This window comes from Panthera leo, chromosome B2 (assembly GCF_018350215.1).
Source record: "Panthera leo isolate Ple1 chromosome B2, P.leo_Ple1_pat1.1, whole genome shotgun sequence".
In the NCBI taxonomy this organism is placed as follows: domain Eukaryota; kingdom Metazoa; phylum Chordata; class Mammalia; order Carnivora; family Felidae; genus Panthera; species Panthera leo.
The window spans coordinates 85,059,303-85,069,068 of NC_056683.1; the positions used below are offsets into that span (position 1 = coordinate 85,059,303).

The 9,766-nt window shown below is 34.3% G+C and overlaps 1 long non-coding RNA gene across 1 annotated transcript in view; it reads right to left on the minus strand.

The window, feature by feature from the left end:
- Nucleotides 1-9,394, minus strand: part of LOC122219102 — a 38,977-nt gene extending 29,583 nt beyond the window's left edge. The window contains exon 1 of the long non-coding RNA XR_006202262.1: nucleotides 9,323-9,394. This is a non-coding gene — a long non-coding RNA (uncharacterized LOC122219102). The remainder of the gene's footprint in view (nucleotides 1-9,322) is intronic.
- Nucleotides 9,395-9,766: the final 372 nt, after the last annotated feature.

The window sequence follows — 9,766 nt, forward strand, 5'->3', positions numbered from 1 at the left end:
AGCAAATCACACAGGCTGCTGTGCATGGTCAGTGTACCGAACTGTTGAAGAGAAAATGAGCCAATTTAGTGCTGGCAGAGAGATTGCTGGAATGCTAATTCAATATTAAACAGACATCAAAGTAGCTGATGGAACTGAAAGCAAACTACAGGCAAAGAAATTAAAGACCAGTAGCAAACAAACAAAAGGCTCAGGAAAACAAGGTGACAAAGTTTTAAATTAATAACTAAAGAAACCGCATTGTCTTTTTAAAAATGTAGCCGATGCAGTAGTGGTTCTGAGACAGAATGCAGCAGGGAGCATAGGTTATGCACAGCAGTGAGAGGTCAGATGGTCTAGGTTCAAACTGCCACCAAACTTCCAAAGTCACTCTACCTCTCCTTTGAAAAAATGGAGAGCTATAAATGGCCCTTAACTCATAGAATTGCTCTGACAGCAGTACAGGCTAATGAACATAACATGGTGTGTGTTGTGCAGTAAACTCAATAGATGTCAGCCAAAAAAACCCACAAAAAACAAAAAAACAAAAACTTAAACACTCAAGCCTTAGCTGCTGTAGTTACATTTGATAATTCATCACGTCACTCAAGATATGTTTTGTTGTCCACACCTTTGCTTAAGAGAAGAAATCTGCTTTCTTATTGTAAAGAGGGCACTCTGAAAGTATTGGAGTAGTATAGTTTACCCTTCTGTATTTCTCTCGGAAGTCAGAACACGGAGCACGGAGTGTGGCAGCTCCCCAGGACGGCTGTAACAGTGCCACAGAATGAATGGCTGACAAAAATAGAAATTCATTGTCTCACAGTTCGTGCGACTGAGTATGAAGTCAGGGTGCCCGCAGGGCCAAGCCCCCCTCTGAGATTCTGGGTAGCATCCTCCCTTGCTTCCACCTTGACCCTGCAAGGCCAGCCACCTTGGCCTCCCTGGTGCTTCACCAAGCATGCCGAGGCTACTCCTCCTTCAGGGATTTGAACACTCCGCCCCCTTTGCCGGGAGCATTCCTCCTCAGCATCCCTGTGTTTACTCCTCATTTCCTCCAAGTCTTTCCATAAATACCACTTTCTCAGAGACAGCCTCTCTAGACTGCCCTCCGTGACAGAAATTCCGATAAACCTTCCATATACCCTGCTTTCGGCTTCCCCATGTCATTAACACATTAAAAGTCCAAGTATTTGTTAAGGTTCTATATTCAGTCCTGTAAAGTAAAAATATCACTATAGGGTGTGTTTTTGTCTGTTTATATGGCACTTAGAACATAACCTGCACGAATTAGGCACTGGATAAGTAGGTTGAATGAATTAAAAAAATGAAATTTAATAATCTTACAAGATACTTGGAAAAGTGTCTGGTGTATTGTCAGCATTTGATACATGTAAATTATTGTTTTACTATTACTAGTAAATGCTCTTTGAGAAAAATTGATGATCATCATCATTATTGCACTTACGGAGGATATATTGTGTTTCAGAAAATGTACTGTTCTGTGTATTACCTCATTTAATTCCTTCAACAATTCTATGGGGGCAGGTATTGTTATTAATATCACTATTTTACGAAGGGGAAAACAGACATTCAGAAATAAAAATAACTTGTTGAAGCTCAATTATCTTATAAATATGGTAAAGTTTATTTTTTATTAAAAAACATCAGCTAAGTGACGGGCACCTGGGTGGTTCAGTCAGTTGAGTGTCCAACTTCAGCTCAGGTCATGATCTCACAGTCTGCAAATTCAAGCCCCACATTGGTCTTGCTGCTGTCAGCACAGAACTTGCTTTGGATCTTCTGTCTTCCTCTCTGCCCCTATCCTGCTCACACACTCTCTCTCAAAAGTAAATAAAACATTAAAAATATATATCCGCTAAGTCATTAGACTTTTTAAATAATGGACCAGATGAAAATAAATTCCATTTTAAAAGAAAATGAAATGGAAAAACTGAAGTCTTCATGATATTTTATGCTTTTAGATGGCCTAATTGCCCTGAATGTTCCTGATCAGGCTCTCATGCTAGGGTCCCTATGCCCCCAACACTGAAACAGAAGCATCCCGACACATGCTTTATAATTTCCACCAATCACTGAGGACAGCCCAAAGATTAAATAGGATTGATGGTTAATACTGCCACTAATCTAAACACAGCAACCCAGTGGTTACATTCTCAAAGCTGTTCTGGTTTCTATGGCACCATTTGTAGCTGGGAAAGGAGCTGTGTCACTCCTGAGGGGTCTGTTCTCTTGTGTAAGAGCACAGGAGGCCTCAGCTAGTGTTAGAAGATGCTAAATTCTGAAATTCACTTATTTCCAAAGAAGCCCAATTGTTAAGGACATTCTAAAGGACTTATCATCTGTAAAATCAGAAGGAAAGCAGCCTATTCATTTAGTGCTCTTTGGAAAGAAACCAAGTCATCCCCTTCTATCATTGAGAATTCTGCCAAAGACATGGGACTCTGTGGGCAATGGAGGTCAGACTAGTCCCAACCCACCCCTGTGAGTAACATTAAAAAAAAAAAAAAAAAAAAAGCTTCTCGGAAACATTTGGAATCATGGTAAATGTTTCCTGCCTACACAGAATATCCTTTAAAACTTCTCAGGAGTTAAGTCTCCAACTGTGGAAACATTTGTATAAATTATATGTAGATTAGGCACTCTGTATATGCATTATATAAAACTGAACTCTCTATTCACTTTTATAACCCTCTGAATTTTAACTGAAGGCATTGATTTTTAAATTTTCCCTAGTAAGAGCAGTTGATTTCATATCTACAGCTACCATTTAAGGGTTATATAAATTTTAAAACGTCTTTGAGAATGAATAGCAATAATATATAGAGTGCTTATAAATATTTATATAATACAACATAATATATAGCATTAATAAAACATGTATAGCTTATTGTATACTAGGTACTGTTCTAAGTTCTTCAGAAGCTGTAAGTAAACAGTGAATTGTTTTGAGATTCTGATGTAATTATTGTGAATTATATCAATTAGAATAACTACTTTTTAAAGTTTTTATTTAAATTGCAGTTAGTGAACATACAATATAATATTAATTTTAGATGTACAATATAGTGATTTAACACCTCCATACAACACCCAGTGCTCATCACAAGTGCACCCATTAATCCCCATCACCTCTTTAACCCATCCCCTCACCCACCTCCATTCAGGTAACCATCAGTTTGTTCTCTATAGTTAAGAGTCTGTTTCTTGGTTTGCCCTCTCTCTCTTTTCTTGCCCTTTGCTCATTTGTTTTGTTTCTTAAAGTATACATCTGGGTGAAATCCTATCGTATTTGTCTTTCTCTGACTGACTTATTTCACTTAGCATAATACTCTCTTACTCCATCCGTGTTGTTGCAAATGGCAAGATTTCATTCTTTTTTTTATGGCTGAATAATATTCCATCAGATACATATATCACCTCTTCCTTATCTAGTCATCAGTTGATGGACACTTGAGATGTTTCCATAATTTAGCTATTGTAGATAATGCTGCTATAAACATTGGGAGATCATATTTTCCTTTGAATTAGTATTTTTGTATTTTTTGGGTAAATACCTACTAGTGTAATTACTGGATCCTGGGGTAGTTCTATTTTTAACTTTTTGAGGAAACTTCATACTGTTTGCCAGAGTGGCTTTACCGGTTCTCAGTCTCATCAATATTGCAAGAGGGTTCCCTTTCTCCACATCCTCCCCAACACCTGTTGTTTCTTGTATTGTTGATTTTAGCCATTCTGACAGGTGTGAGGTGATATATCATTGTCTTTTTTATTTACATTTCCCTGATGATGAGTGATGTTCAGCATCTTTTCATGGGTCTGTTGGTCATTTGTATGTCTTCTTTGTAAAAATGTCTATTCCTATCTTCTGCCTATTTTCGATCAGATTACTTATTTTTTGGTGGTTGACTTTCATAAGTTCTTTATATATTTTAGATACTAACCCCTTACCAGACATGTCCTTTGCAAATATCTTCTCTTAATCCATAGGTTGTCTTTTAGTTTTGTTGATCATTTCCTTCACTGTGCAGAAAATTTTTATTTTACTGTAGTCCCAATAGTTTATTTTTTCTTTTGTTTCCCTTGCTTTAGGTTACGTATCTGGAAAGAAATTGCTATGACTGATGTCAAAGAAGTTACTGTCTGTGTGCTCTTCTAGAACTTTTATGGTTTCTGGTCTCACACTTAGGTCTGTCATCCATTTTGAATTTATGTTTGTATCCAGTGTAAGAAGGTGGTCCACTTTTATTCCTCTGCATGTTGCTGTCCAGTGTTCCCAAAACCATTTGCTGAAAAGACTTTCTTTAGCCCATTGGATATTCTTTACTGCTTTGTTGAAGATTAATTGACCATAATAGTTGTGAGTTCATTTCTGGGTTTTCTATTCGGTTCTATTGACCTACATGTCTATTTTGTGCCAGTACCATACTGTTTTAATTAGTACAGCTTTTAATATAACTTGAAGTCTGGAATTGTGATGCCTTCTTTTCTTTTTTAAGGTTGCTTTGGCTATTTGGGGTCTATTGTGGTTCCATACAAGTTTTAGGATTATTTTTTCTAGTTCTGTGAAGAATGCTGGTGGTATTTGGTAGGGATTACATTAAATGTAGAATATTTTTTAATGTGTAAAAATAAATTTAAATGATAATGCATATTATTAAATAATCCAATTAGAGATTTATGTGTTTTGTGCTGTCAGAATAAAATTCTGTGGCTGTGAAATCAGTTTTGCCATATTGCCATCATTAGTATATAGCTAATATGTCCAATTCTAAACTAAATACTATTCTGATTGTTTAGTGTCATTTAGATCTGTCTCTTACTATTCTTTTACCAGGTATTCTGGTAAAGTTCTGGTCAGTTTACAGATGAACAATTCTAGTTTCTAACTTGGTTGCTCTTAAGCCTCTATATTTTCTCCATAGTTTTACTTTTAACGAAGCGTACAAAATAAAACCATCCTTTTTAATCAGTATTATGGCTACGTTGATCATTTTTAGTATGGTCTGTGTTGAATATTTTTAGGGCAAGTATAGTCTACTTTATTTTCCATATTGCCAAGTATGACACCATATTATGCTTAAATTATTGTTTGATAACTCTTCTAAAATTCTTTATTTTTACATGTGCAGTATTTTATATGAATCATTCATCTATGAGTTTAAAATAAAACAATTTCACTGTTTCATTTGGCCAGGGGCATACCTTTTTTCCTCCCCATTAATCTTCTCTTTAAATACTAACTAGCTATATTTCTTCTATGTTTTCAGTTCATATGTTCTAGATTGAATTTCAGTCTGATATCTATTAAAAGAATGTTTATGAAAAATACGATCCCTAAAGAGAATAACTTTAGAGAATTTGTCTATTGTTCCAATGGATTCTGCATACTTTAAATATGATATTTTAAAATCCACAAAATAATTTAGTTTTATGAGAATCCAATGTCCATTTGAAAGAAGGAAAGCCATTTATAGAAATTAATCTAAGGGAAAAATTAACACAATTATCCTTAGACTAAAGCAGGTTCATAATCTCTGGTATGTCAAATGGGATTTCACTCTGTAATAGTAATACATTAAAAAATATGTCTACCAAGTATTGAAAAATGGACTCCAATGGCATAAAAGGAAAACAGAATATATGAAATTATTGACAACATTTTAATTTTCTTTGGAAGTTAACTGAAATGTCCTTATATATTATTAAAATAGAAATTCATACCAAAATTTGCATTTTGAGAGCCATGGACAAACAGCGTTTAACTTTATCCCAGTAATTTCTCTTGGAACTATAATTACAGATTTTTTTTTTCATCAGTCTATTCTCAGTCTGAGATTTCAGTTCTGATTGGTATTGTAGGTTTAATTTCTGGGTGCTAACAGAAGAGCAAAAGAGATAACATTAGTTAAGTGTCTATTGTGTCTATTAAGAGTCATTAAATCTCAGTATAACTTCTCGATTAGGTATATAAAAGAATGAAGATCTTTAAAAAAGTGGCTGTTACAGAAGCATCAGTTATGATAGGCAGAACATGGTAATATAAGTCCATGAGAAAGTAAACAAAACAGACTTTCATCAAATGCAGGGAAATTGATAATCTCAGTAGCACTTAGATCCTCAACATTTATCGTTTTTAACCAAATGCAAAATTTGCATCAGAAATGCTGTGGCTAATTCGTTCTCTCAATTTATTATCGTCAACAGTAACTACTGAGTGGAATTAACTGTGCTAGACTAGAGATTGACAAGAAATTTAATGAGTGTTTATTTTTTAACACAGATCAAATAACATCATTCATGCACACATGGAAATTGTAGTATAAAGAAATGGTGTCATCATCATGAACAACTAAAATGGAATTTACCATGTGACTCACTGATCCTAAGAATAAAGTCTTTCAAATCCAGTATCATTAAAAATGCTAATATTTCAATTATACAGGCATTCTCTAATGTCCTAAGCATCAGGTCAACAGAAAGATGTGGAAAGCTATAATTTTAGAATTAAAACAAAGATATTAGATCATCATATAAAACTCAAGCTACTAATAAGATTAAAGGTCATTCTTATCTCTATACTTTAAGAGAATAGTTAACAGTTTTTTTCTAATTATATTTTTTCCTTACAATTTAAATGCCTAGGATATGTAGGGAGGAGAATATGAAATTTACCAAAGGAAAATATAGCTTATTTCTTCTTGTTAAATAATAACTAAATTTTCTGGAAATTTCGTTGGACATGGTCCAAAAAAAAAAAAAAAAAAAAAAGATTTCACTGCTAAGATATTAGTTTCCAGCATCATCAAGAATATGTTCAAATTTGTCTCTGAAATCAATGAGGTGTCCTGCCAAGAACTCTTGATCATAAAACATAAAGTTGTATTGATCTCTCCTCAATGGGGGTGGGGTGGGGTTAAAATGTCTTTTAATAAAAAACAAATGGGTGTGTGGAGATCATAAAATTCTGTGCAAACAATATTCTAAGTCCTATTAACCTCCATGCTATCATGGTTAAGAACAGTTTTCAAACATCACATAATGAAATGATTATACTAAGGCAAGTTTCTGAGGAGAAGAAGGGATGATTAAAACACCAAGAATTTACCAGAGCTGCAAGAAGAGAAGTGTTGAGTGGGTCAGTAGACATATTTACTGTTAAAAAATCTACATAAATGAGCCTAGACAGAGAAAGCATCTGTGAATTTGTTAAATTTGAAAACTCTGAGGAGAATAATAAATATAGCACAGGCAGCATGAAAAAAAAAAGTCCGTGAAATTTGGCAGTCTACTGTGCTAAAAGTAGTTGTATGTACAAAAATGGAACCTTGTACAGCTGGCTTAAGTATAAAGAACCAAAATGGAGAGCCAAAAACTCTAGTACATTAAGAGCCCTTATAGAATATTCAATAAAAAATAAGTGTCTATTAATATTAAGGACTGTATTTTGGGCATGTAGTTGAGAAAAAGAAAATACAGGGGTTTAGAAAAATATGTTAGAAGAGACAAAATGATTGATGTGAAAGTAATATCAGTTTATTACCATACACCATCACTGAAATGTATGTGGTCACTATTCATCTAGTATCTTTTAGACAGTGTAGTAGAGTTAGTTAAATCTTACATGCTACATAATAGCAAATAATTATTTTTCTGCTCACAGAAAATGTACCTTGTGAGGAGGATAGGGGCAATGGTTTCTAACACTGGTTATAAACCTATACATTTATTAACATGTTTAATTATTTTAAATTAAATTATTTAGTACCTATTGAAAGTACACATTGAAAGCATTTTAATGTGTTGCAGAGTTTTACATTTCACCAGGTACATAGGACAATGTTGAATGATAATTTTTCAAAACATATCTCCAAACTACTACCATTTTAAATCACTGTCCTACTTCTCTCTTCAGCAGCAAACATTTTAAGAGAGAATTGTACTTGAATCTGTAACTGTCAGAGACAGACTTTTACCATGTTGGTAGAAGCTGAGGTGGGATGGTTTATCTCCTACTTTGACTCTATTGTGAAGACAAGATGTTCATTAGAGTCTACTTGAATCCAAGAAGTTCTCTTACATGACTTCTGTGCCATAGTAAATTTGGGACTGAGTTTAGTCATTTACTCACCTACTCATTTATTACTTCAAAAATATTTATTGTTCCCTATAGTCTGAATTTGTGCTAGGTGCTGGGGATATAGCAGTCACTAGAAAATACAGGGCCCTGCACCTTTTATTTGGGAATAACTGAAAGAGGAATTCTTATTAAATTTAAAAAAAATGACTACATTTAATAAATCATTAAATTACAGACAATGAATCATGAATATCTCCAAGAGAGCAGTATACTATATATTAGAGTCTACGATTAATATCCTTCTTAAGGGTTGATAATAACTTGCAAGACTACAAGGCTACAACTGTTTTATTCCATTTACTATCTGTCCTCATGCTCTTGGTCTTTCATTTTCTGAAGCTGCTTAGTCCTTATTGATACCATCAGTTGATACATGAGTTGATCATTGTCTCACAGGGCCTCCATCCTCATTTCAAGAGGGACTGCCGACTCCCTCACCAAGTGTGCTAGCATGATATTTCCATCATCCTTAGGGTTTGCTACCCTTGTCACAGAACCTCATAACTGTGTTTGTGTTTTCTCATTCTCCTTTGTCTCTTTCATTTCTTCTGTATGCCTCATGCACTGGGAGGTATACATGGGGATGCTTCCTTTGCTGCCTTTCCTATCCCAGGATATTGGATGGCCTCCCTTCCCTCTCTTTGTCCTCCTCACTTATAGTGTATAATACTCTGTTGTCCAGACTCTTTTTTTCCATCTATTCGTCCATTTTAACTTTCCAATTTTGGTCATGGAAAAAGAAGTTATCTATTCATTTCTCAGTAAACCACATTGTTTTAGGTGAAAAATAGTACCATCCATCCATGTCCTGTGGAAAGGTGCTTAAACTTGATTTTTAAGCACCATTCTTTTCATTTTACAAATGTTCATAGCTGGATAATTGTATTGTGAATCTCACCACAAGCTGTAAATATAGTGATCCACTTAGCACATTAATGCTTTTGGCCTTTGCATGATGGCACACTTCTTTGTACATGGCCCGATTACCGATGGCCACACTGATGATGTCTCTTTTTGGATGCAGCTGGAGAATTTGCCTGTCATCGTTTCTTCAGAATTAACATCTCTAAAAATGAAGTTATCTGAATATTGTCCAAACCATTCAAGGTTTCCTTTTCCTACTCACTTTCCTACTTCTAATATCATCTACTCAAAATAGGCTAAACAAGCTGAGTCCCTTACCTTCATCAATGCTCATCTGCCTTGAAACTCCTAACATCCTGGGGTTTTTAGTTTCACCTGCCCAAACATTTCTTCTTCTTTATTCTAAATTCTAAATTCTAAATTCTAAATTCTAAATTCTAATTCTTCTTTATTCTAAATTTATTCTAAATTCCCTAATAGATTTCCTCATTAACTTTATTCTTATTTAATTTATTCTATTTAATGTTTCAAGTTTTTATTTAAATTCTAGTCAGTTAACATATAGTGTAATTCTAGTTTCAGGAGTAGAATTTAGTGATTTACCACTTACATATAATACCCAGTGTCCATCACAACAAGTGCTCTCCTTAATATCAGAAAGACTCCACCAAAAAATTGCTAGAACTGAAACACAAATTGAGCAAAGTCACAGGATACAAGAAATCTGTTGCATATCTATATACCAATAATGAAGCAGCAGAA